The 27,088-nt window shown below is 40.1% G+C and overlaps 1 pseudogene; it reads right to left on the reverse strand.

The window, feature by feature from the left end:
• Positions 1-15,567: 15,567 nt before the first annotated feature.
• LOC129018783 (small ribosomal subunit protein eS8-like) overlaps positions 15,568-27,088 on the reverse strand; it is a 29,605-nt pseudogene continuing 18,084 nt past the window's right edge.

The following is a 27,088-nucleotide window of genomic DNA, read 5'->3' on the forward strand; positions in this document are numbered from 1 at the left end:
TTGTCACAGATAACTTTGTTTTACTTTAGCAGGATTCTTGCTGTTTAAATCCAAAAAAGTAACTTCAGCCAAATAACACAAATAATGGAAGAAATATATGGGGAGCAGTGTTATTCATGATGCCTGCAATTGCTGATAGGTAGTTGCCCACTTCCTTAATACAGTTTTGTGATGATGCATCCCAGACTAGCACATCAGCATCTCCTGGGAATGAGTTAAAGATGCAAGTTATCAGGTCCCACCCCAGACCTACTGAATGAGAGACTCTGGGTAAGGCCAGCAATTTGTACTCTAATAAGACCTCCAGGTGCTTCTGAAGGCTGCAAACATTTGAGAACCAGGGTTATACTTAAAAGGGTTTTGTAGACTCTGTGGAGTTAGAAAAACATAACATTGCACATTCTGTTACATGCTGAATCAGCCTTGATGATATAGGAAAGAAGAAGGAAATTATTGGCTAGAATTTGTATTCCCTTTGGTATCCAAGTAGCTAAATGCAAAGGAATGTCCAACATGCTACTAGGTTTCTGGGCTCTAGATTGCATCTAGAGAAGGGGGAAAAAGACAATGTTAACCTCTGGGGAAGTGGCTCCAGCAAAGAAGATTCCTGTCTATATGCTGTCTTCAGTAATCTTTCAGACATTCTACTTGAGATTAATAGTGACAGAACTGCCAATGGCCTTTGAACAGTAGGTTGAACTATAGATATGATGAGGATGATAATTTCCATTTTATAAAGAAATGAAAATAAAAGATCAACAAAATTGATAGACCGCTAGCAAGACTAATAAAGAACAAGAGAGAGAAGAATCAAATAGACGCAATAGAAAATGACAAGGGATATCACCACCGATCCCACAGAAATACAAACTACCCTCAGAGAATACTATAAACACCTCTACGCAAATAAACTAGAAAATCTAGAAGAAATGGATAAATTCCTCGACACATACACCCTCCCAAGACTAAACCAGGAAGAAGTTGAATCTCTGAATAGACCAATAACAGGCTCTGAAATTGAGGCAATAATTAATAGCTTACCAACCAAAAAAAGTCCAGGACCAGATGGATTCACAGCCGAATTCTACCAGAGGTACAAGGAGGAGCTGGTACTATTCCTTCTGAAACTATTCCAATCAATAGAAAAAGAGGGAATCTGATCTTTGACAAACCTGAGAAAAACAAGCAATGGGGAAAAGATTCCCTATTTAATAAATGGTGCTGGGAAAACTGGCTAGCCATATGTAGAAAGCTGAAACTGGATCCCTTCCTTACACCTTACACAAAAATTAATTCAAGATGGATTAAAGACTTAAACATTAGAACTAAAACCATGAAAACCCTAGAAGAAAACCTAGGCATTACCATTCAGGACATAGACATGGGCAGGGACTTCATGGCTAAAACACCAAAAGCAATGGCAACAAAAGCCAAAATTGACAAATGGGATCCAATTAAACTAAAGAACTTCTGCACAGCAAAAGAAACTACCATCAGAGTGAACAGGCAACCTACAAAATGGGAGAAAATTTTCGCAACCTACTCATCTGACAAAGGGCTAATATCCAGAATCTACAATGAACTCAAACAAATTTACAAGAAAAAACAAACAACCCCATCAAAAAGTGGGCAAAGGATATGAATAGACACTTCTCAAAAGAAGACATTTATGCAGCCAAAAGACACATGAAAAAATGCTCATCATCACTGGCCATCAGAGAAATGCAAATCAAAACCACAATGAGATACCATCTCACACCAGTTAGAATGGCAATCATTAAAAAGTCAGGAAACAACAGGTGCTGGAGAGGATGTGGAGAAATAGGAACACTTTTACACTGTTGGTGGGACTGTAAACTAGTTCAACCCTTGTGGAAGTCAGTGTGGCGATTCCTCCGGGATCTAGAACTAGAAGTACCATTTGACCCAGCCATCCCATTACTGGGTATATACCCAAAGGATTATAAATCATGCTGCTGTAAAGACACATGCACACATATGTTTGTTGCGGCACTATTCACAATAGCAAAGACTTGGAACCAACCCAAATGTCCAACAATGATAGACTGGATTAAGAAAATGTGGCACATATACACCATGGAATACTGTGCAGCCATAAAAAAGGATGAGTTTATTTCCTTTGTAGGGACATGGATGAAGCTGGAAACCATCACTCTCAGCAAACTATCGCAAGGACAAAAAACCAAACACCGCATGTTCTCACTCATAGATGGGAATGGAACAATGAGAACACATGGACACAGGAAGGGGAACATCACACTCTGGGGACTGTTGTGGGGTGGGGGGACGGGGGAGGGATAGCATTAGGAGATATACCTAATGCTAAATGATGAGTCCATGGATGCAGCACACCAACATGACACACGTATACATATGTAACAAACCTGCATGTTGTACACATGTACCCTAAAACTTAAAGTATAATAATAATAAAAAAAAGAGTAACAGTAAAATTAAAAAAAAAAAAAAACAAGAAATGAAAAGATGAGAGTGAAGCTTGGACATTAACTTATCTGAGAAACCTCTGCCAGTAAGTGACAGATTCAGGATGTGACCTCAGATGTCTCACCAGAGCTTGTTCTCTTTCTGCTACAACACATGCTTTCGCAGGATGGGAGCAATAGAAGGTTCCCCAAGATCTAACCAACCGCACCTGTTAAAGCTGGTTCTGCTGAGCAGTTCTGCCTTTGTTGGCTGGGTTTGGACTTCCTGGATCCCTGTTTGAACACAAAGTGATTAGAAAGCCCCATGTTTGGCAATAAGCGTGACGCAGAGTGTGCTGTGCGTAGGTCTATGGGAGCACCATGTGTTCATCATAACCACATGGAGGGAGTTTCCTGCTGGAGTCTCCATCCTGCAGAGGCCACTGAGCATGGCAATCTGGGCTATGGCTTCATTGCACCGTAGCTTTAATGGACACCTTTGGACTGCAGATTCTGCCCAGCTCACCCAGAGAGTGTTTATCAGAATCACAGCAGGGTGAGGAGGGTGAAGCTTGGCAAAACATTTTTTAAAATTTAGTATTACTATTGTTTTTTTTAAAAAAACAAATTACTGAAATTATCCCTTGACAGAATCTCCTTGGGGATATGCAGACAGTCTATATGGAAGTATGCAGCTTGCAGGAGTAGAAAAATTGCAGAAGTCTTGCAGTGGACTGCAAACTCCTAGAGCGTTCTCCAGGCTGTGCCTGGAGACTGTCCATATCCCAGTCAGTGCCTGCCATGTACCTTGGACATAGGAGGTGCTGAGAATCTGTTCATAGAATGAGAAAATGATAAATCTGTCAAGACGCATTAATTATCATAGTAATGCTGGAAAGAGATTTCTAAGCATGAAAGGTCTATTTATAAGACTATTTAAATACATATCAAGGTCCTATACTATTATGATGGACATTAATAAATGCGTATGGTACAGATGTTGACAGGGTTGTATTCTCTTACCTGTAATCCATCACCTGGTAGACAAATGTGTTTTCTCCTGTTACCACTTCACGGTGGCCAAGTCATGGTAACCTTAGAAATGCAGGTTACTGGCCAGATGCAGTGGCTCATGCCTGTAATCCCAGCACTTTGAGAGGCCGAGGCAGGTGGATCACCTGAGGTCAGGAGTTCGAGACCAGCCTGGCCAATATGGTGAAATCCCATCTACTAAAAATACAAAAATGAGCTGGGGGTGGATGCAGGCATCTGTAGTCCCAGCTACTCTTGAGGCTGAGGGAGGAGAATCACTTGAACCTGGGAGGCGGAGGTTGCAGTGAGCTGAGATGGCATCACTGCACTCCAGCCTGGCAACAGAGCAAGACTGCATCTCAAAAAAAAAAAAGAAATGCAGGTTACTTATGTAATTTGATAGGCCTGTTACCTTTGGATACTGTCTCTTGCTCCTGCCCTCCAGGCCTAATGCCCGTATAGTGCAGCAGGGGGAAGACAGTGTGGGGGAGGAGAATTATACTGGGCCAGCTGCTAGTCTAGACCTGGCAGCCCCCAGTCCAGGATCAAAGCAGAGAAATAAGAACATTCTATATTAGGCTTTTATTAATGCTGTATTACTGCTGTGGGTGAGAACTTGAAGGAGAATGATGAAGAAGCTTAAAGGAGGGAGAGAGATGCAATCGTTAACTCTGCTGGGCACAAGAAACTTTGGAAATAATCCAAATCGGTCTGGTGTAGATTGTGCTGCTGCAGCTACTAAAATAATTTCAGTGAAAATCCAGGTCTGTAGAAAACAGATAGAAGTAAAAGTGAATCCAAGGAAGGTATTGATCTTATTTCCCACTCACCTCCTTTCCAGTGACAAATCATCCTCATCTCACCTCCTTTCCAGTGACAAATCATCCTCATCTCAAATCACACCTTCCCCATAACGAAGAGAACTTTATTTCTTGACTATGAAGTCTAATACAAGGAGCTCATCCATTGCGTGAAGGGGAAAGGAATTTCCAGGGATTGGGATGAAGGAGCTGAGGGCAGTGCAGTGACATCTTGCAGAGCCCCATTCAGTGGCAGTGGCGGAGAGCCTCTTTGAGAACTGCTGACTACGGTGAGCAGTCCTGGCACCATCACAGCAGACATGGCCACATGGGCAGGATGAAGAAAACTGCCATTGTTGGGTGCCTACCTAACAGCTCTCAGACCATTCTTCCATGTCTACAAAGTTCTTGTTTTAACCACAGAACAATGCACTCAGGAAAGACTGGCCTCCCTTGGGCCTTAGAGGAAGCACCATGATTTAAGCTAATCATGATTATGTTATTTTCCTTTTCTTGTGACTGTTTTAGCTGTAGGCATGTGACACTATTCTGGCCATTGAGACCTAACCTATGGAAAAACTTACTGGAGGCTGCTGGGAAAGTTTTTCCTCTTTTGTTTAGTTTATTTAAGGAAGAAAGTAATTGATGCATGAGAAGAGGTTCTCTGTCTTCTTCCAGAATCAGCTGTATGAGGAAGTATTACCTGTATTTGTGGCAGCTGTTTTGTGAGTGCTGTTAACAAATTACCACAATCTTGCAGCCCTAAAACAATGGAAACTTACTCTCTCTCAATTTCAGAGATCAGAAGTCCAAAATTAGTATAATTGGGCCAAAATCAAGGTGTCAGCAAGGTCTTGTTTCCTCTGGATGCTCTGGGGGAGAATCTTTGTCTCTTCTAGCTTCTGGTGGCTGTCAGCATTTCTGTGCTTATGACCCTATTACTCAAATTTTTAAGGCCAGCATCTTCAAATCTCTCCTGCTCTGTCTTTTCATCTCCTCCTCTGCGTGTTATCAAATATCCCTTTGCCCTCTTCATACAGGGATATGTGAGATTCCATCTAGGGTCTACCCTAATAATCCAGGATAATTACCCCATCTCAAGCTCCTTAATCCAATCATATCTGCAAACAACGTTTTTTCTTATATAAAGTAATAGTCACAGGTTCTAGAGATTAGGACATGGATAACTTTTGGGGGCAAGTTTTTCAGCTTACTATAGTGATCAAAGAGGAGAGCCACAAACCCCAAAAAACTAGAAAAGTATCTGAAAACCCAACGCCACTGATTTTCTGAGTTAAGCAACCCTGGATATACCTATCTCTAGACTTAGGCAAAATAATTTACTCTATTTCTAAAGCTATATTTGGCCCAGGTATTTTATTATTTGGACTTAAAAGTACTCAACTGGGAAAACCATTTGCGACGACTTCTTGGAGAGTTCTTAAAATATCTAGCATAGGAAAGAGAATGAGGTTGCATTTTTTTGAGTGTATGTGTGTGTGTTTTAATCATCATGTAAACTGGTAAGAGTTAAGAAGGGTTTCCCAACCTTGGCACCACTGACATTTAGGGCCAGATAGTAATTATTATATTTTTTTCTGTGTGGAGGTTTGTCCTCTGCATCGTAAGATGTTTAGAAGCATCCTTGGCTTCTATACATATGAGATTCTGGTAGCAACCCCCAACCCAGTTGTGACAACCAAAATACCTCCATACATTCCCAAATATACCCTGTGTGGTATAATTCCTCCCAGTTGAGAACAATTAGGCTAAGGCTATCATTAAGGATATTTAATATAAATATGACTTTATATTGTAATAAGAGATACCTGACATCAAGATATTCAGGTTTTATTTGTTTGGAGAATGTAACTTCTAATTTTATGTCCTTTGTTAAGGGACTAAGGTAGGTTTTTGTAGACAATATACCTGGACTATGAATGCCACAAAGATAGCCACCCATGGGTACAGATAAGTGGAGTGTATTCAGGTATATGCAATTAAAAGTAACTGCATCTGGTTATATAAAACATAGTTGCTTAAGTGATTTATTACTTGATCTAGTGTTATCTGTGTCTCACATATACTTGGAAGATGGAGAAAGTGTTGCCAGACCAAATTGAGGGTTGGGCTGCTATTTCTTGTGGTCCAATAACCAACTGGGGAGGAAGAGATTTTTTATTTCTGTAACCAGTTACAGGGAGAAGACATGGAAAATATCACCAGACCAACTCAAATGACAAAGTCTTCCAGAGCTTTATATACTTTCTAAGCTATATGTCTATGTGTAAGTGTGCATTCATCTAAAGACATAACTGATTAACTTCTTTTAATCTGTAACTAATGTCTGAGTCCTGAAGACCTTCTGGAGCCTCAGTAAGTTTACTTAATCTAAATGGGTCCAGGTGCTGGGATGATTACCCTTATCTTGTCTCCTACTAAATCACGGAGGTTTGGTGGGTTCCTTCAGACCCTCAATAAACTTGTTTGCAGAGGCCTGGGGAGTTTCTTCAGGCCCCCAATAAAACTTATTTAATCCTAAACAGGTCCTGTTAAGAATTCCTTCATTATTTTGTCATGCTTTAAGGCCCAGGAAATGCCTAGGCAAAACTCTTGGTGGGCTTTTGTTACATTCCAGCCTTTGTATAAAGGCACTGGCTCTTTCGGCTTTTAATATTTAACTTAACCACTTAGTCAGTGCTGAAACAGTTGTTATGGAGGCCTGCATTAGTGAAACCTGGCCTGCCACAAAAGTACCTAAGGGCAATTATATTCATATGATACTTTTTCAGACTTTTACTCCAAGGCTCCCAAGTCCTCTGGCTGAGACGATATTCTTCTGATTGTGGAATGAAGTCCATATTAAATATTTAAGTATCTGTGCCTGTGCTGCTTTGGTGACATATGTGGGCTTCATCATCTACATGTAGCCCACCTAACTCCATCTTTACACGTCTGTGTACCCATCTCTGGAGTTTTGGTCATGTTTACTTTGAACTGTTCTTCTGTGTTACTGAATTCCATGCATCCTTCAGGAACAAACTTATATCCATGTTCACCATAAAATGTCTTCTGATAACTCCAGCCAATACTACAATCCACAACTACTCCCAATATTTTCTGCTTGGCATTTGCAGTACTTCTTGACTTCAATTAAATATTTGAGATTTACCTGTATCTTCAGTTTTTCCTTCATTATTTCATGTGGCCAAGCCTTGTTTCCTCAGGCGAAGCACCAGCTTTTTGAGGAGAGGACTGACTGTCTTTGCTATAAAAAGCTGTAACCCTCACCCCTAAACAACCCAGACTTAAGAGTGCTGAGTTTCATATATGAGATCATGAAGTATTTGTCTTTCTGTGTCTAGACTTCTTTCACTTAGCAGAATGTCCTCAAAGTTTATCCATGTTGTCACAAATGACTAGATTTCCTTTTTTTAAAAGGCTAATTAGTATTCCATTGCATGTATATACCACATTTTCTGTATCCATTCATTCATTGATGGGCACTTTCGTTGTTTCCATATCTTGGCTACTGGGAATAATGCTTCAATGAACAGGGGAGTGCAGATATCTCTTTGACATCCTGATTTCATTCCTTTTGGATATGTACCCAGAAGTCGAATTGTTGGATCATATGGTAGTCAAAGGATATAACATTTCAGTTATGGAGGAGGATTAAGTTTAGGATGTCTGCTATAAAACATGATTATAGTTAATAGTATTGTATTCTTGAAAATTTCTAGGAATAGATTTTAAATGTTCTCACTAAAAAAAAAATGCGTATGAGGTAATAAATATGTTAATTAGCTTGATTTAGTCACTTCTCAATGTATGCATATATCAAAAGGTTATGTTGTATACTATAAACATATATGATTTTTGAAAATTAAAAAAATTTAATTTAAAAAAAGAGTGCTGGGCATATCAAAGTATTTCAGACAAAGTACTTGTTGAACTGATTTGAATAAAAAATATCCTAGCAGTCTGGATGTTTACTCCACCCAGAAAAGGCTGCCTTCCTAGGGACTTTCAGTGTGACTCCCAGCCGGGAGTCCTGTTGGAAGTAAGCAGGGATGTAGTGGTTTTATGACAATCTAGGACAATGCTTAGTTTGTAGTGCTGGCAAAGAGTTTGACATGTAAATATTGCATGGCGCATAAAGAACAATCTGGGGCCAGATATGGTGGATCACACCTATAATCTCAGCACTTTGGAAGGCCAAGATGAAAGAATCACTTGAGCACTGGGGTTCAAGACCAGCCTGGGCAACATAGTGAGACCTGGTAAAAAAAAAATTACACAGGCATGGTGATGTGTGCCTGTAGTTCCAGCTACTTGGGAGGGCCTGGGAGGTGGAGCCTGCAGTGATCCATGATTATGCCACTGCACTCTAGCCTGGGTAACACAGCAAGACCCTACTCAAAAAAGGAATATGATTTGCTAAGCCCTGTGCGCGTCCAAAGAAATTGACTAGAATCATCTGCAGTCGTGTCTACTCTAGAGGCAGCAGTTGAGAAAAGTAGCTCAGAATTTCCTTCAAAAGATGATTTCTTTCAAAAGAAAGGTGTGATTTCCTTCAAAAGAAGACTCCAAGAAAAGGAGATTTAAATCTCATGAGCAGGCCTTGTTATATTAAGGAGGGCACACTTTCATAAAGAGAATATGTGGTCATTGTGAAACTCAGGGCCATTGCTTCTCCATGAGCTCTTAGCAATATTAAATAGAATTTCCATGTTTTATTCACTCTAAGATGTATTTAAGAAATGTTTTCACATTTGTGAACTGAGAGTACATCTTGTAATCATCATAGGCCAGTGATACTGGAATATAGTGATCATTTTTGAGCATGGACATTAAAACTTGCAGAATGGTTGTTGCAGGCCTGAAAGAAAATTCTAGAGACATTAGTTTATCAGTTTTTTTTTAAAGTTGCATCACCATTAATGATGAACTGAGGCATGGTATGGAGTGGAAAAGGACAGGTATCATGAGGAGTCATGAAGCGATAAGTGTCATATGCAGAATAGGAAGTGATGAGATTAGCTTATTTTTTTTAATGGGTGCACTATGAGTGACATATGGAAACTAAGTCTAAGTGAATTTAAAAGAGCTCCTTCTGTAAGCTTAAAGTTCTACTCTAGGTAATAGGAAAGCATGGGCCATATTTTTTTATTGGCAGAATTATTTCTTAGTGATATACCCAGTAATGATATATCTAACATAAATGTTTTCTTAGACTCAGTGAAATCGGCATCAAGGGGGTTTTAATGACACAAAGAATGAGTCAAATAAAATTATTCTTATACAACAAAAAACTAAATAAAATGCAGGCATAGAATCTAAGAACTGGAAAATAATGTGAGTTCTAGTTTCCTTAGTTACTATTTAGCCACAATGTTCACCCTTTCAGGCAATTTTTTTCTCCTTGCTTAAGATATTTATATTTTAATGACTTTTGATAATTGGGATCCCATTGCTATCTTTAATAAAAAGGAAAGGACTAATATTGGGGGCATTTTATGTTTAGCATACTGAGGTGCCACGAATCAGTTCATATTGGAAAAAGCTTTTATCCCCCTAGCCATGTGGATGGCAAGGTTTTTATAGGGCCTGGAGTGTCCAGAGAACCCTGGCAGGCTACTTCTAGCCATTAGGAGCCTCTATTTTTATTCTTGTGTGGTACAAAAATTATCCTTTCCTAGGTATGTCCTAACATGGAAAAGGTTGTGAACACTGCTCTAATAGATTGCCGGTGGTGTCTCTGAAAAAATATGGAATAGACAAAGTTAAAGACCCCATTGCCTCCAAGGCCCTGTCATGATTTGCACAGATTATGTCCAGAAGTTTTTGTGCAAGAGTGACTACTGCACTTGCCCAGAGATATTTCTTTCTACATTTGCAATCCCAGTCAAGCTTGATCAGAACTTATAGTTGTCTTCTTAACAGGTTGGAAAGAGAACTTCGGCTCTAAAGAGTTAAAACATGAAAACAAGCATCAATTCTACAAAAGTGATTTTCAAAACGTGATCTCTGGACCAGCAGCATCAGCACTGTTGGAAATGTTAGAGAGGAAATCTTAGGCCCCAACCTGGACTTATCAAATCAGAAACTGTGGGGTGGGTCTGACGTATCTAGCCTTTAACAAACCTTTCAGATGATTCTGATGCTTGCTTAGGTTCAGGAGCCACAGATTTACAGTGTCCAGAAGACAAAAGGTAACAAAAAAGAATATTTGATCTCTTGTGCAATAGACACTGGAATATGGTCCCTGGGATTGGGGTCATATTTCTCCTATTGTCTTCTTTTGTGCCTTTTGCAAATTATTTAGCTTTGCTAGGCCTCAATTTCTTCCAGTATAAAATGAAGGCAATCAATTAGATATTCTTTGTTCCTTGTATGGTTTCTTTTTTATTGCTCTTCTATGTTTAAATTGCATCATGTGCTGTGTAGCATCTTTTAGTAGAGCATGGAGGCAGGGGAGTACAAGTGGGGGTTGCAACTTCTTCAGGATTCTTTAACCATGCTGAGAAGTGGTGGTGGGGAGGAACTTCTTTCTATCCTGGTAAAGCAGGAATTGCAGGGCTTTTCCTGCCTGGTGAGTAAGAGATTGCTGTGAAAAGAATGAGAGTTTAAGATGTTTTTAGTCTCTGAGTTCTAATCCTGGCCTTAATATTAACTCTCACTGTGATATCACGTCAGTCTTAACTCTCTGGCTCTAAGTTCTTCTGTAATGTAAGAAATCCAATAGGAAAACAGTTTTATGTGTCTAGTACAATGATCAGTAGAGAGCAAGTGTCCAATAAATGCTCCGTTTTTTTTTCCATCTAAAATATTCTGTTCTTTGCAATTTGCCAGTATTAAAAATGCTTTGCTGGCCGGGCATGGTGGCTCAAGCCTGTAATCCCAGCACTTTGCGGGGCCGAGACGGGTGGATCACCTGAGATCAGGAATCGAGACCAGCCTGGCAATTATGGTGAAACCCCATCTCTACTAAAAATACAAAAATTACCTGGGTATGGTGGTGCACACTTGTAATTCCAGCAACTCGGGAGACTGAAGCAGGGGGATTGCTTGAACCTGGAAGGCAGAGGTTGCAGTGAGCCAAGATTGCACTGCTGCACTCCAGCCTGGGCGACACAGTGAGACCCTGTTTCAAAGAAAAAAAAATGCTTTGCCAACATTGATTTGGTTCCCACATTATTATGTAGGTTCCCAAGACCATCTCTGGAAGGGAAGTATTTGCTGACAGCCTGTTAGTGTTCTTGTCAGGTCACATAACCAGTTATCCTTATCCTGTGAAGCCTAACTACCTGCTTTCAAACCAATATTTGAGAGTTCTAAGTACTTTTTAGGATTTGTTGCTTATGTGTACCTGCAGTTTCGGGGTATTCTGTAACTCCAAGTTTCCTCTCCAAAGCTGCTGGACAAATTACATAGCACACTCTTGTTTAAATTGGTGGGGGTGGGGGCAACATGAATCTGAGTATATCAATAACATGTCTTAGTTTAATTAAAAATGACCTACCAAAGAATGATTAGAAGAAACTTAATGTTTATGTATTTTATTTATTCTTGCTATCATTTAATAGAACCTCACCATTCTTGACACTAATAACAATGTACTAGACACTTTGTATCTTATTTGATTATTAGAATAGTCATGTGGGATGGGTTGTATTGCCTCCATTTGAGTAACTTGCCCAAGTTCACTCAGTATGCGACAAAACAAAAAGTGTTTTGAATCTAAGTATTTTTCTTTCCAGGGCCAATTTTTTTTGTTTGTTTGTTTGTTTGTTACAGAAGCAAAGCTCTCCTAAAGCTTATGTTTGCTGGGTAAATGGCTTTAGTGTTTGCATAAGGGGTTCGCTGATTCTCAAAGTTGCTGAGATGGTGTTAAAATTCAAGTTTAATCAATCAACCAATTAGTATTTATTGAATACCTGCTGGGTGCAAGGATTGCACTTGGTGCTATGGGAAATAAACAACAACAACAAAGAATCAAGCTGATCCCCACGCAGTGAAGGAAGAGAAACACATGAAGACTGGCATGAGATCACGAGGAGGCAGCTCTGTGGTAGCCAGGCTAGTTAGGAAATGTTTCATGTTCATGATGGGATTTTCTTACTTTTCCTTTTTTTTTTTTTTTTTTTTTTTGAGACAGAGTCTAGTTTTGTCACCCAGACTGGAGTGTAGTGGGTGCAATCTCAGCTCACTGCAACCTCTGCCTCTGGAGTATAGTGGGTGCAATCTCAGCTCACTGCAACCTCTGCCTCCTGGGTTCAAGGGACTCTCCTGCCTCAGCTTTCCTAGTAGTTGGAGTTACAGGTGCCTGCCACCACAACTGGCTAACTTTTGTACTTTTAGTAGAGATGGGCTTTCACCGTGTTGGTCAGGCTGGTCTTGAACTGTTGACCTGAAGTGATCCTCCTGCTGCAGCCTGCCAAAGTGCTGGGATTACAGGTGTGAGCCACTGTGCCTGGCCCATGATAGGATTTTTGTTCTTGGAATATCTATCAAGTCTTACTATGTTTCTGGCATTACCTTATGTAACTTTTACAACTACACCATCCTCATTTTACTGTTGAGTCAACCAAGATACAGAGGGGTGAAATGAACCTTCCTGATTTATACACTTGGCAAGAAGAAGGGATGAGAATCAGTCCTCAGGCTTTTGAATCCTAGTCTGATGGCACTTCTATAACATTTATTAGAGTGATCTCTAAGAAAGGGTTGTTAACATTTAGTTTCCCTAAAGTAGGCCTGTAATCTTTTAAATGCCAAGAAACAGGAGTCTAAAGACCATGAGACTTTATTTGTTCACAGTTTTCCTGGGGAACACACAGTGTCTCTGAAGAAAAGACTTTAGTTCTTCCTTCTAATGAAAGCAGTTATGCTGGTATTTGTTCAGGTATGTGCTAGGGATTCAAACTCATAGATGTTAAAAAGAGCCATTTAGAATTATATACTGCTCTTCAGAGACCCTCCTGCCTACCCCCAACTACTTAAAGCAATAAACTGTCTCTCTGTGGGAGGGAGGTACAACTTTTTGTGGTTCAGCTGCTGAAGCTGGGGTCTCCTTAGTCAGCAGTTGGTCTGAGCTGAGCTGGGCCAGCCTGGGACGGTGGGCTTCCCAGGGACCAGTGTCCTCAGGCAGCTTGTCCCTTGGGGAAAGCAGGACACTCACTTCTGCCTGGGAATTCACCAGGAAGACCAAGCAGAGGAGCACTGTTAGGCCATTTCAGAAAGTTCAGGCAGCTGCTAAGTAGCCTTCCCTGGTGGTGCCCACAGCCTGGTAGGTGGCATCAGTGTGTTACTCAGCTGCAGTTGTGACTTTGATGGGCATCACCCAGCATGCCTTTGATAGCGAGCAGCAAAACAAGACAGTGAAGACTTTCTTGCTTTGTGAAAAGCATGTCAGTGCAGCCCCAAAGAATGAGGCAAACTCAAAGGGAAGCGTGAACAAAACTGTTTACTTAAGGCGGAGGTGTCCAAGGATAAATTTGAGGTACCTGCTTTTGTTTGGTTTTGTTTATAGAAAACTTTTAAAAATAACTCCTTGTGAAGCAGAAACCTCGTTTGCCTAATATATTATCATAGAGTAATCTAAAGAAATGGTTGTGGTACTTCCTGATAAGAGATTAACATTTAACTTCCCTAGTAGGCATAAGAATGGTCCCAATTAAAAACCTCCAAATATAGTAAAATTTCCTTTCAAGTTCAAATTAGAAAATTGAAATCCTACAACTCCTAGCACAAAGATGTGTATATAATAAACACTCAAAAACATTTATTGCTGAATTAATCTTATTTATTCCATCTTGAAGGCTTTTATCAGAATCCTAATCTTCCTCTACATCCTCATAATGTTTCTATTACATTTAGCCTGGTGTTCAATTTTACTGAATTCTGATTCACAGAGAACTATTAATCCATAGTGTAATTCAATTAATAATAATAATATTCACCAGAGTGCTTCATACCTGCAACATTATGGTTAAGTGGACATAATGCAACCTGCATAATTTACAAATACGAATACTCCAAAATGGGTTAAGCTGAAAACCAGCTTTCCCTGTGTGTCACTTGGATAATGCAAAGCTCTGTTGACTGTTCTCATTGTAAAATATATATGGATTGCTACTCCCTACATTTTTGGTTGTACCCTGCTTTGTTAGCTTAGTTATCATAAACGTTTCTCTACCCATACCCCAAAGCTATTTGGGAATAGTATATAAAAATATTGGATGGGAACTTCGATTTCTTTTGTTTAAATCATCTTAAGGGTGGAGATATTAAAGACCGAAAGAAGGTAAGCAAGTAAGGAATAATTCAAGTAATGAAACTTTGGATCCTGATAGAACCCCAGTAATTATCAAAACTAGGTGACTGTCTTGTGTATAGATGTGGAATCTGAGGCCAGTGAATGTCAGTAGCTTGTTCAAGCTCACCCAGTAAGTGGCAGGTGTGTGGTGACCATCTGGGACATCTCAAGGTCATCACTTCAGTGCTTTATCCACCAGACAACACTTGGCAGCTGGTTTCCCAGATGTCGACTTGTACTGCACTTGCCTTTGGAGCAGCAGTTGTTGCTTTCTCCCTAGGAGACCAAGAGATGAACTAGATGGTTAGTCAAGTCTTTTTCCAGCACAGTGTGCTGAGTCCAGCTGGAAAATCTTGGAGGAGCCTTGTTTTCCTCACCGGTAAATGGGCAGTGCCTCACATGCAAGCATGCACCACAAATTTGTAAGAGAAATAGAACCAATGGGAAATTTCAATCAATGCAGATGACTTCCAGGTTTTCACTACTTGAGCAACACTTGAGTGTTGTTTCAGCATTCATCCTTATAGCTACCAAGCAAGAACATGACTCTCTTCCCAGTTAGCATCATCCTCTTTGCCATATACTGTGACTCTGTTTTGAATTAGGACCTTGTCTCTTATTTTCTTATTGGAGTGTTCTTTTACCTTCTCCCAGTTGGAGTAATTTGTATCTCCACTTGGATATAAGCAGCATCTTATCATATGCTCTCAAGTTTTTCTTAGTGCTCTGGCATTTTCTTGAAGAAAAAAAAATCAAAAAGAAAAACCCTGCCAACATTCAGGGAAATGGTAAAAAATGCTCCTAGCAAAGCATTGTCTCTCTTGTTCACAACTATTTCTGTTTCTTTCTTCCACATTCACTATCCAACCTACTCAATATGGCCTGTACTTCTTATAGGCAAACTCACCCACAGTTTCCACTTGCCCTTATATGTTGGCATGAAATTCTTTCTCTAACCCAATTTTTTTTTTCACAGAACAATAAACACTTTTATTACATGGGCAAAGACAGAAAGGATGAGGATTTGTTTGCTTTTCCAGGCCTTGATTTTCCTAAGATAGAACTCCATCTCCTTGCCCTCTAGCACATAGCCATCTGCTTGGCCACACTGTCCCACCCTTGATGTGATGCATGCAAGAAGCTTTCCTTGCTGGAACTGCTCCTCCAGGAGACTGCTGATTTTGGAATTCTGTTTCCTTTTATCATATTTCTTGTGAATTTTTTTAGATCGCTTTTTGTTTAAAATCTCCTCCTCCTCAGCAGTCAGCTTGGTCCCCTTCTTACGGCCCAGGGGCAGCGCATAGTGGGACTGGTACCACTGTTGGTATGGTGCGCTGTTGATAAGCATGATGCATTTCTTCACCAGGGTCTTGGTATGGACCAGCTCATTATTGAATGCATTGTAGACAACATCAATGATCACTGTTGTGCAAGTACAACACTCTGAGCCCCAGGAGAAATTCCCTGTGTCCAGCCTCAGGGCACAGTATTTCTCATTTCTTCCCTGCACACGAACTGTGTGGATGTGGCAGGGCTAATCTTGGTGTTGGCAACCAGCTGGGCACCCCAGCTCATACTTTCACTTCTTGTGGTAAGGCTTTCTCTTGCCCCCGGTCTTGCAGCGCTTGTGCTAGTTGTCCCAAGAGATGCTCGTTGCTGTTTAAAATTTATTTATTTATTTATTATTTACTTATTTTTCCATAGATTATTGGAGTGCAGGTTGTGTTCGGTTATGTAAGTTCTTTAGTGGTAATTTGTGAGGTTTTAATGCACCCATCGTCTAAGCAGCATATACTGCACCCTATTTGTAGTCTTTGATCACTTGCCCCCTCCCACGCTTACCCCCAACTCCCCAAAGAATTGTATCATTCTTATGCCTTTACATCCTTATAGCTTAACTTCCACATATCAGTGAGAACATGCAATGTCTAGTTTTCCATTCCTGAGTTACTTCACTTAGAATAATAGTCGCCAATTTCATCCAGGTCGTTGTGAATGCTGTTAATTCATTCCTTTTTTATGGCTGAGCAGTGTTCCATCGTTTATATATACCACAATTTCTTTATCTACTTGTTGATTGGTGGGCATTTGGGTTGGTTCCACGATTTTACAATTGCAAATTGTGCTGCAATGAACATATATGTGCAAGTATCTTTTTCATATAATGACTTCTTTTCCTCTGGGTAGATACCCAGTAGTGGGATTGTTGGATCAAATGATAGTTCTACTTTCAGCTCTTTGAGGAATCTCCACACTATTTTCCATAGCAGCTGTACTAGTTCACATTCCCACCAGCAGTGTAGAAGTGTTCCCTGATCACTGCATCCGTGCCAACATCTACTGTTTTTTGATTTTTTTGATTATGGCCATTCATGCAGGAGTAAGGTGGTATTGCATTCTGGTTTTGATGTGCATTCTTCTGATCATTAGTGATGTTGAGCATTTTTTTCATGTTTGTTGTTTATTTGTATATCTTCTTTTGAGAATTGTCTATGTCCTTAGCCCACTGTTTGATGGGATTGTTTGTTTTTTTCTTGCTGATTTGTTTGTATTCATTGTAGATTCTGGATATTAGTCCTTTGTCAGATGTATGGATTGTGAAGATTTTCTCCCACTCTTTGGATTATATGTTTACTCTGCTGAGAATTCCTTTTGCCATGCAAAAGCTCTTTAGTTTAATTAAGTCCCAGCTATTTATCTTTGTTTTTATTGCACTTGCTTTTGGGTTCTTGGTCATAAAATCCTTGCCTACACCAGTGTCTAGAAGGGGTTTTCCAATGTTATCTTTTAGAATTTTTATAGTTTTAGGTCTTAGATTTAAGTCCTTAATCCATCCTGAGTTGATTTTTGTATAAGGCGAGAGATGAGGATCCAGTTTTCATTCTCTTACATGTGGCTAGCCAATAATTCCAGCACCATTTGTTGAAAAGTGTGTCCTTTTCCCACTTTAAGTTTTTGTTTGCTTTGTCAAAGATCAGTTGGCTGTAAGTTTTTGGGTTTATTTCTGGGTTTTCTATTCTGTTCCATTGGTCTATGCGCCTATTTTTATGCCAGTACCATACTGTTTTGGTGAGTATGGCCTTATGGTATAGTTTGCAGCCAGATAGTGTGATGCTTCCAGATTTGCTCTTTTTGCTTAGGTTTGCTTTGGCTATGTGGGCTTTTTTTTTGGTTCCATATGAATTTTGGAATTGTTTTTCCTAATTCTGTGAAGAATGATGGGGGTATTTTGATGGGGATTGCATTGAATTTGTCGATTGCTTTTGGTAGTGTGGTCATTTTCACAATATTGATTATACCCATCCATGAGCATGAGATGTATTTCCATTTTTTTGTGTCATCTGTGATTTCTTTCAGCAGTCTTTTGTAGTTTTCCTTCTCCAGGTCTTTCGCCTCCTTGGTTAGGTACATTCCTAAGTATTTGTGTGTGTGTGTTTCTGTGTGTGTGCAGCTACTGTAAAAGTGGTTGATTCTCCACTGGGTCACTGTTGGTGTATAGGGGAGCTACTTATTTGTGTACATTATTCTTGTATCCAGAAACTTTGCTGAATTCTTTTATCAGTTCTAGGAGCTTTCTGGAATAGTCTTTAGGGTTTTTGAGGTAAACAATCATATCGTCAGCAAACAGTGACAGTTTACCTTCCTCTTTACCGATTTGTATGCCTTTTATTTCTTTCTCTTGTCTGATTGCTCTGGCTAGGACTTCCAGTACTATGTTGAAGAGGAGTGGAGAGAGTGGGTATCCTTGTCTTGTTCCAGTTCCTAAAGGGAATGCTTTTAACTTTTCCCCATTCAGTATTACGTTGGCTGTGGGTTTGTCATAGATGACTTTTATAACATTGAGGTATATCCCTTATATGCCAATTTTGTTGAGAGTTTTAATCATAAAGGATGCTGGATTTTGTCGAATGCTTTTTCTGCATCTATTGAGATAATCATGTGATTTTGTTTTAATTCTGTTTATGTGGTGTATCACATTTATTGACTTCCATATGTTAAACCATCCCTGCATCCCCAGTATGAAACCCACCTGACCATGATGAATTATCTTATTGATATGTTGTTGGATTTGATTAGCTAGCATTTTGTTAAGGATTTTAGCATCCATGTTTATCAGGGATATCAGTCTGTAGTTTTCATTTTTGATTATGTCCTTTCCTGGTTTTGATATTAGGGTGATGTTGGCTTCATAGAATAAATTATGGAGGGTTCCCTCTTTCTCTATCTTGTGAAATAGTGTCAATAGGATGAGTACCAATTCTTCTTTGAATATCTGGTAGAATTGTTATCTATCTTCTGTATCTAGCCACCCAGCAAGTCTACCAAGCTCAGGGCTGGTACGGGGGGTTGTCTACGCAGATTCCTATGATGTGAACCGTCTATGGGTCTCTCACCTGTGGATACCAGCACAGTAGTTAGGGTGTCTCCCGGGTCCTGCAGGAGCAGTCTGCTTTCTTCAGAGGGCCTGTGGGCCCTCTTGGGATTCCTGATTCATTCCTGCAGTCGTTCTGGAGCTAAAATTTGTGATGCAAGCCTCCACACACTGCTCTCTCTGTCTGAGTTGGTGCTGCAATCTAGTCCTGTCTGGTCTGCCATGATGATCTCTTATTTTTCTCTAACCCAGTATTTTTAACTGAAGTCCTGATCATAGCTACCTGTCTACCAGAAATCTCCAGCTGTATCAAACTCAGAGTCTGAAAAAGAAATTCCTTATATCTCCAATCCCTACTTGTCTTTTATTGGGTATCTATGAAGTTACCCTAGCCAGACACACAGTTTTCATCATCTCTGTCTTTTGCTATCCCCTATTGACTCTATCTTCCAAATAATACTGCAATAAATCTCTCCCTTTCTCTACTTGTTTTGACTGCCTTTGCTCATCTTTTGTTTTCTGGTGTTGCATAATAGTATCCTAACTGCTCTCCTGGCTTCTAGTGTTGCCCCTGAAGTTCATCTTTCATACTACTTAAAGTGTGAACATTCCTAAGATACAAATGTCATTCCGCCATCCTCATGTTTATAATTCTTCGGTGGTTTTCATCATTTTTTTTTTTTACTAAGTCAAAGTTTCTGCCTATGATGAGTCTCTTTCATATCTCTCTACAATGTGTCTTGGTTATAGGTGTTGACATTGCCTAGAAATTCAGAGTCGTATTGACAGATGTTTGGTCAGAGGGTTGGTCTGAATCCACTGTTAGAAATATAAAGCCCTTGATAAGCATTCCCTGTCCCTCTGTCATAGGCTGCCCTCTGAAATATGCTAAGCAGGATTAAGTTTATAGACCTGTAAACAGGGACAGAATGCCATCAGGTGATTTAAATGCCATCAGGCCTTTTTATGCCTGGCTTTACTACAACCTGTTTGAAGAAGTTATTTCTGAATAAATAGTGATGTTCTTTTGTTTTGTCTTGTTTTGTTTTTGTAGTCTACTTGAAGACTTTGACTTTAATATTTTGGCTACTCAGAGGATCAGTCCTGCCCCTCTATTTTAAGCAACCTCACACTCTGCCCATATATGATGTGCTTTTAATGATGAAAGCAGCATTCAAAGCTTACATAAAATAAGCAATTAGTAAATGCAATAGTAGTATAGTATTTATATACAACTTATATTATTGGCTTTACTGAAATTTCTCCAGGGCCTTCTCACTAGAGCATGCACTGTGAACAGGATCAAAGGGACCTTTCCTGTTTGCTGATAGCTTCTTTGTCACTCTGTCCTTTTTTTTTTGAGACAGACTCTCGCTCTGTCGCCCAGGCTGGAGCTCAGTGGCATGATCTCTGCTCACTGCAAGCTCCACCTCCCAGGTTCACACCATTCTCTTGCCTCAGCCTCCCTAGTAGCTGGGACTACAGGCGCCTGCCACCATGCCCGGCTGATTTTTTGTATTTTTTCGTAGAGACGGGGTTTCACCGTGTTAGCCAGGACGGTCTCGATCTCCTGACCTCGTGACCCGCCCGCCTCGGCCTTCCAAAGTGCTGGGATTATAGGCATGAGCCACGGCGCCCAGCTTGTCCATTTATTTTTTAAAGTCAGGTTTACTGAGGTATAATTTGTATACTGTATAGTAAAATTCACCTTTTTGGGCTTTATGAATCTTGAATGATGCATACAATTGTATAACTACCCGTCATAATGAAGATATAGAACGCTTCCATTACTCAGAAAAGTTCCCTCATGCCTCTTTGCAGTCAATTCGATTGGTGCCTGCACGCTGAGCCCTTGACAACCACAAATCTTTGACTGTCCTTGTAGTATTACCTTTTTTCTAAGATAATAAACATGGGATAATTCTGTATGCAACCTTTTGATTTTGGCTATTTTCATTTAGCATAATTCACTTAAGAACTATTTATGTTTTATGTGTGTTAGTAGTTCATTCTTTTTTTATTGCTGACTAGAGTTTCATTGTGTGCATTTTATACTTCATTGCTTTATGTATGCATATACCACAGTGTGCTTATCCATTTCCTAGCTGATATACCCATGGCGTGGTGGACAGACTCTAAGGTGACTCCTGTAATTCCTGCCTCCTGGTGTTTATGTATTTGATTCATCTTCCCCTCATAAATGTGGATGGGATCTATGATTTCTTTCTAACTAGTAGAATATAGCAAAAGTAATGCTACTCTCATGATTACATTACCTTATATGAGACTGTTTTACCAGCAGACTCATTTAACACAGTCTTTGCTGTGCTGATAAAGTAGAGGAAGTCCATTTGGTAAAGAGCTAAGGGTGGTCTCTAGAAGCTAAAGGCAGTCTTCAGCTAACAGGCAGAGAAAAACTAGTGTCCTCAGTCATACAGAAGCAAGACAATAAATTCTGTCAATAGTCTAAGTAAGCCTGGAATTAAATTCTTCCCCAGTCAAGCCTCCAAATGAAATTGCAGCCTAGCTAACACTTTGAGAACTGAAGCAGCTAAGCCATGACCAAACATAATAAATGTGCATTTTTTAAAGCCATGATATTTGTTAACTTGTTGTATAGCAATAGAAAACAAGTACATTCTGGTAGTTTGCAGTTTTTAGTGATTAAAAATAAAGCTGCCATAAACATTTATATACAATAAGTAACAATAAGTATTGATCTATATTTTTATTTCTTTTGGGTAAATACCTAAGAGTGCAGTTGCTGTATCATATGGTCAGTTTATGTTTAAGTGGATGCCAAACTGTTTTCCAAAGTGGCTGTTCCATTTTGTCTATTTTACATCCTCCTATCCCCCAGATATGTATGCATATTCTAGTTGTTTTATCACATCTATTGTACATTATTTTAACACTTGAGCTGGATGGATTCTGAGCTCCAGGGTTTTGGTGTTTTTTTTTCTTTTCTTCATTTTTTTTTTTTTTTTTTTTGGAGTGCAGTGGCACAGTCATGGCTCACTGCAGCCTCGATCTCCTAGGCTCAGTCTTCCCACCTCAGCCTGCCGCATAGCTGGAGCCACAGGCATGTGCCACCACACTCAGCTATTTTTTATTTTTTGTAGAAACAGAGTCTCCTTATGTTGCTCACGCTAGTCTTGATCTCCTGGGCTCAAGTGATCCTCTTGCTTTGACCTCACAAAATGTTGGAATTACAGGCATGAACCACCATGCCTGGCTTGTTTTGTTCTTTTGTATTTTCTATCTTCTGGGCCTGGTGTTTGACTCATGCTCATAGGCTGTTAAAAGTTGGGAATGAATAAATTCAGTGAATTAATCTAAATACTTTACTTTTATAAGCACTCCAAGGGCCTTTTATCTTTAAAATTCCAGATGCAAGGGTCAGAGACACAGCACTTCTGACTTTTCTTTATGTCTCTATTCTCTATAGGAGTCATTTTTAAATGTGATTGCACATTCGAATCACCTGGAGAGCTTTTAGAAATTCCTGATGCTTAGTTTGCTACCTGTACCAATTAAGTAAGAATCTATAGGGAGAAGACCCAGAAAAAGATTTTCTTGTTCTTTTAAAGTCACCTGGTTGGGGGGATTAAACAACATAAACAGTCAGTGATGCCTGGGTCACACTCCTGTAAATGCTGAGGCAATTGATCTGGGTGTGGCCTGGGTAGCCAGGCTTTCCAAAAGCTCCTCAGGAAATTCTAATGGGCAGCCAAGTTTTCGATCCGCAGCCCTAGTAGTGGCCTCATTATCTGGTTCACAGAACAGCTCTTTAGCAACGGGAAAATCTATGGCAGTAGCAGAGTCACACCTTCAAGGCTGCACTGGAAGCAGGTGGGGAAATCTGCAATTCAGATAATATGACCTTATTTTGCAGGCTGTGGAACGTGGTACTAATTACATTTGTTTGATGCAAAAATGTCAGTTATACACCTGCCCTCAGTTTTTTCCTCCCACAGCGTGTATCATAACCCTGGTTATGGTTCTCAGGGATCCATAGGTTGGCAAATATGAAGTGGGCCCCAGATGCTAAAAGATTGGAGCTAGGAAGCTGCTGACAGAAGCACCCCACACCTTTCATCGCTCTTGTCCTTGGCTCTGACTTCGGTAAGGAAGGCAGCGACTCTACTGCTTGTTGCTCCCCTCTGTTTTGACTTTAGGAATTAATGGTGTTTCTTTGCTTAACTTACAGCAATTAATAATGTTTACGCTGGTGGGGAAAATTAATGCTGTTGCATTGTTATGAAACACAGAGTAAGGATAAAAAATATTAGGTTAGTAATCCAGAACGTATCTTCTGATGAGTTTGACTTGGCCCCTTTTAGCTGATTTTATGCATGGTTGCTTCCCAAGACTGCTCAGTGGGCTAAAGCTGACAGAAACAAACCAAAAATTATGACCACATTACTAAGGCATGGCACAGCTGCAAAACAGACAGAATGTAATAGTGAAGCAAACCCATGGGGGGACTTTTTGCCCTGAGCATTCAGACTGGGCATCCCTCTGTAATTTGCCTCTTGAGCATCTTAGCATCAATTTCTTTGTACCTAAGCCCACTCCTATGACTCAGCGACTGTGGTTTTATTACTTGGTTTCTCTGCAATTGTTGTTCTTTCTTGAATCAACCCAGAGTCTCTGATCTGTCTCTGATACTTCATTTTGCAACACCCAAAGGTCTTGTCGATGTTACTATTGTGCAAACACTTATAAAACAATTTTATAAGAGAATCCCTTAACAACCCAGGATTTCTGTTGTAAACAGGTGGACTATACACTTCTTGCCTATACCTTACTCTACTTCTTCTAACAGCCCACCCAAGTGATAGTCTTTTTGAAGTGGAGTTGCATCAATCAAATCTCAATGGCCTCATCAAACACACGTTTGCTTAACACTCATGCTCCCTGTTGGTTGGCTGGGGGCTCTGCTATGATGTATCTGCCCCTACACCCAGGGAAATGGAGCAGCCACAGTCTATAATATTGTCAGTAGCAGTGGCAGAGGAAGAAAGTGCAAAAAATGATGGGCCAGCTCTGTTGTCACTTCGCACATTTCACTGGGTAAAGCATGCCATAAGAGCATGCCTAATTCCAAGAGGGTAGAGACATGTAAACCTATCTATGCCCAAAAGGAGAAATGGAGATATTCAAGGAACACAGGTAATCCTCTATGGGGTATTATAATAGTTTACCAAGAAAAACACTAAGAATTACACAGAAAAATGGCTATAAGGAGAAATATGCACATTTCCGAAGGCAGCACTCTAAAATGAGAGACCATCAAAGATGACTTTGCGGTTAACTAGGTAAGTGTGTGTGTGTAACTTTAGGACTAGAGTCCTAAATACTTAGGGTCCATATTAGAAGTCTGTCTACATAATTAACACTCATTTAGAGTCAAAAAGTATTACTGCTGGATGCCATCAAAAACCTTCGCATGATAGAAGAAGTAATTAGAGTCCTGAGAGGGGAAGGAGTTTTTTTCCCAGGGTCACACAGTGAGCAAGAGATAGAACTGAAAATAGACCCTGGTTCTGATTCAGGGTCTAGTGGTCTTTGTGTTGTATAGTATTGTTTGTCTTAATCTATTGATTCCTAAGAAAGTTTGAAAAATCAGATTCTCTTCCTGATAGCAGCTGTGGATTCAGAATAGGTGAACTTTGAACAGGTTTGCTTCCAAGGATTCAGAATCTGCTGTTAGGGCAAAGATACTACGCAGCTCCTAATAGGATTTAGATTTCATTGCTTATGGCTCTTAAATACTAATTTATGGCACAGAACTTTTTCAAAGTTTTGGTTTAGTGGATTGGTTGGTTTTGATCAATATTGTAGTAATGCCTTGTAACAACATAGGTTCGGAGTATATTATATGCCAGCTTGTGGGGAAATTAATTATGTTTTTCAGGGGAAATGAATTCACCTCAATTTGAAGATAGGATTAGTCAGGCTTGGCCGACTAAATTGAATCAGACAGTTATATAGCATCAGATGTTCCTGGCATTGACCTTTTTAATGAGAAATGGATCTATTAGATCTGTTTTACTCTGTTGTAAAATATTTTATGAATTTGAACAGGGCTTTCCATCATTTAGATACATATCAGGATCTGGGGATGGGTTAGGCTGAGACCATGTAAAATTAGCTTTTGCTGGCCTGGCCAGGTGGAATATGTTTAATTTGTTAACTTGCTGACCCTCTTTCTTTTCTAAGCCAAAAGACTCAAAAGACCTGACACTAGTGAATACCTTTTATAAAGAGAAGAATAAAACCAAAGCAATGTAGCAGAAGTTCTTTGGGAAAATCTCATAAAGTATACAGCCTCTCCTGCTAGGGGAGGATGAAGCATCTAGGTCTCTTTGCTTTCCCATCACATCCACAACTCCTGTCCTTAAATGCAGCTTCGGGGCCCTGACAACTGGAGTTGACTAGTTAAGTGGACCTTAAGTTCCATCTTTAAAATCACCCAGCTGTTCTCTCTTCTCCAAAATAAAATCAACCCAGCTGGTGGGTGGGAGTTTCCCTGCTGTGACCCAGGAAGCTGAGGCCTAAAGACAGGTGTGGATGGGAGAAGTGGAGGGGAAGAGGGGATCAGGGATGGGAAGGCAGACGATGCATCTCCCAGAATCAACTTTCTCTTGGTCCACTGAAGCACCGGGGGTCAGGCTGCTCATGGACGGAGGGAGCTGAGTGCTTATGTGGAAAGGAGGCTTATTACTGGCTGTGCTCTGCAGACAGGTGGGAGTGGAGGGCCAAGGAACAATGAGATCATCTAATGTTAAAGCTGGAAGGGGGTCTTTGAAATTGAGTCTAATCATTTTAGAGATGATAAAGCTGGAGTCCACAGGCTGACATGCTAGGCCCATGGTCACATAACTAGTGGAAGTCCACTTACTCTGACTCCAGTGAGAGCTCTTTGTCCCATAACTCCCGAAGCAACAGGGTACGGATAGATATGGCCTAGAGCCTGGTGTTAAATTCCTTTTGGTGTCATTGGGAAGACTGTATAAGAAACATAGTATAGTGTCTGTAAGAACAAAAATTCATGTCTGCAATACCACTGAATATGCTGAATGCACCTGAGCATGTCATTTAAACTGTTTCTTTGGTGCCACTTCTGTAGGATATTTAATATTCACACACGGATGTGAGTAGTAAAGAATATAATTAAATATAAAAGTTTAATATTCAGTGAATGTATGCCTAAGGCCCTGGGGATGGGAGAGGGGGAAAAACTAGAATGTGCCCTGATCCTGTCTTCAATACAGCTGCTCACAGATCAGAAGCAGAACACCGAGGTTCTACTGAGGCATTTACCCTCCTTCTAGACAGGATCCCTCCCCGGCCTCCCATACTTGCGATTTTTTATTTTAGATGTCGCCTCAACATATCCATTTGGAATAGCCTCATCCTACCTTGACCCAAGACCTTGACAAAGAAATGTACTTTTCTAGGCTGTTTGAATAATCCAAGGCACCAGTATAGCTTCACTAATATAGCCATCAGTGTCAGAAGGTGAGGGTGAGAGAAGAGATGGCTGCTATACTTTGTCTTCCCCTTTCCAAGGTGACAAGTGATTTAGCAGGTACCTTCGTGGTCTAAGCCAAATAGATAAATGACAGCAATGGATTACTACGTCTCGAGTACTCGAATAATCTCTGGAGGATTCCTGCACAGATTCAAATGGGCTCCCATCTCTCTCTATAAACATCATGCAGACTGGTCCAAGTTGGTCCAGGAAACCTGGTTTTATTACTCACTCTGCCACTACTATGTGATCTTGGAGGAGAACATACATCTCTGAATTCCAGTTTCTCTATCTTTACAATGGAGACGCTTGTTCTATATGTTCCGCAAGATGGTTGTGAGGATGCAATGATGTAAAGCATGTGGAAGTGCTATGATAGAGAACAGCACATCTGAAGTATCTATCATGAATACTGGTCAGAGAATGTGGCTCACCCATGGGTTGACGCAGATGTTTAATGATGGGAGTTAACATCATAACTCCCATAACATAAGTATGTTCCCCTTATGGTAAATTGGTAGTTATTTCCTCAGGGGCATTTCTAGGTGGGGAATGCCCTTAGAATCTGTAATGCAGGTG

This window comes from Pongo pygmaeus, chromosome 17, assembly GCF_028885625.2.
Source record: "Pongo pygmaeus isolate AG05252 chromosome 17, NHGRI_mPonPyg2-v2.0_pri, whole genome shotgun sequence".
NCBI lineage: Eukaryota > Metazoa > Chordata > Mammalia > Primates > Hominidae > Pongo > Pongo pygmaeus.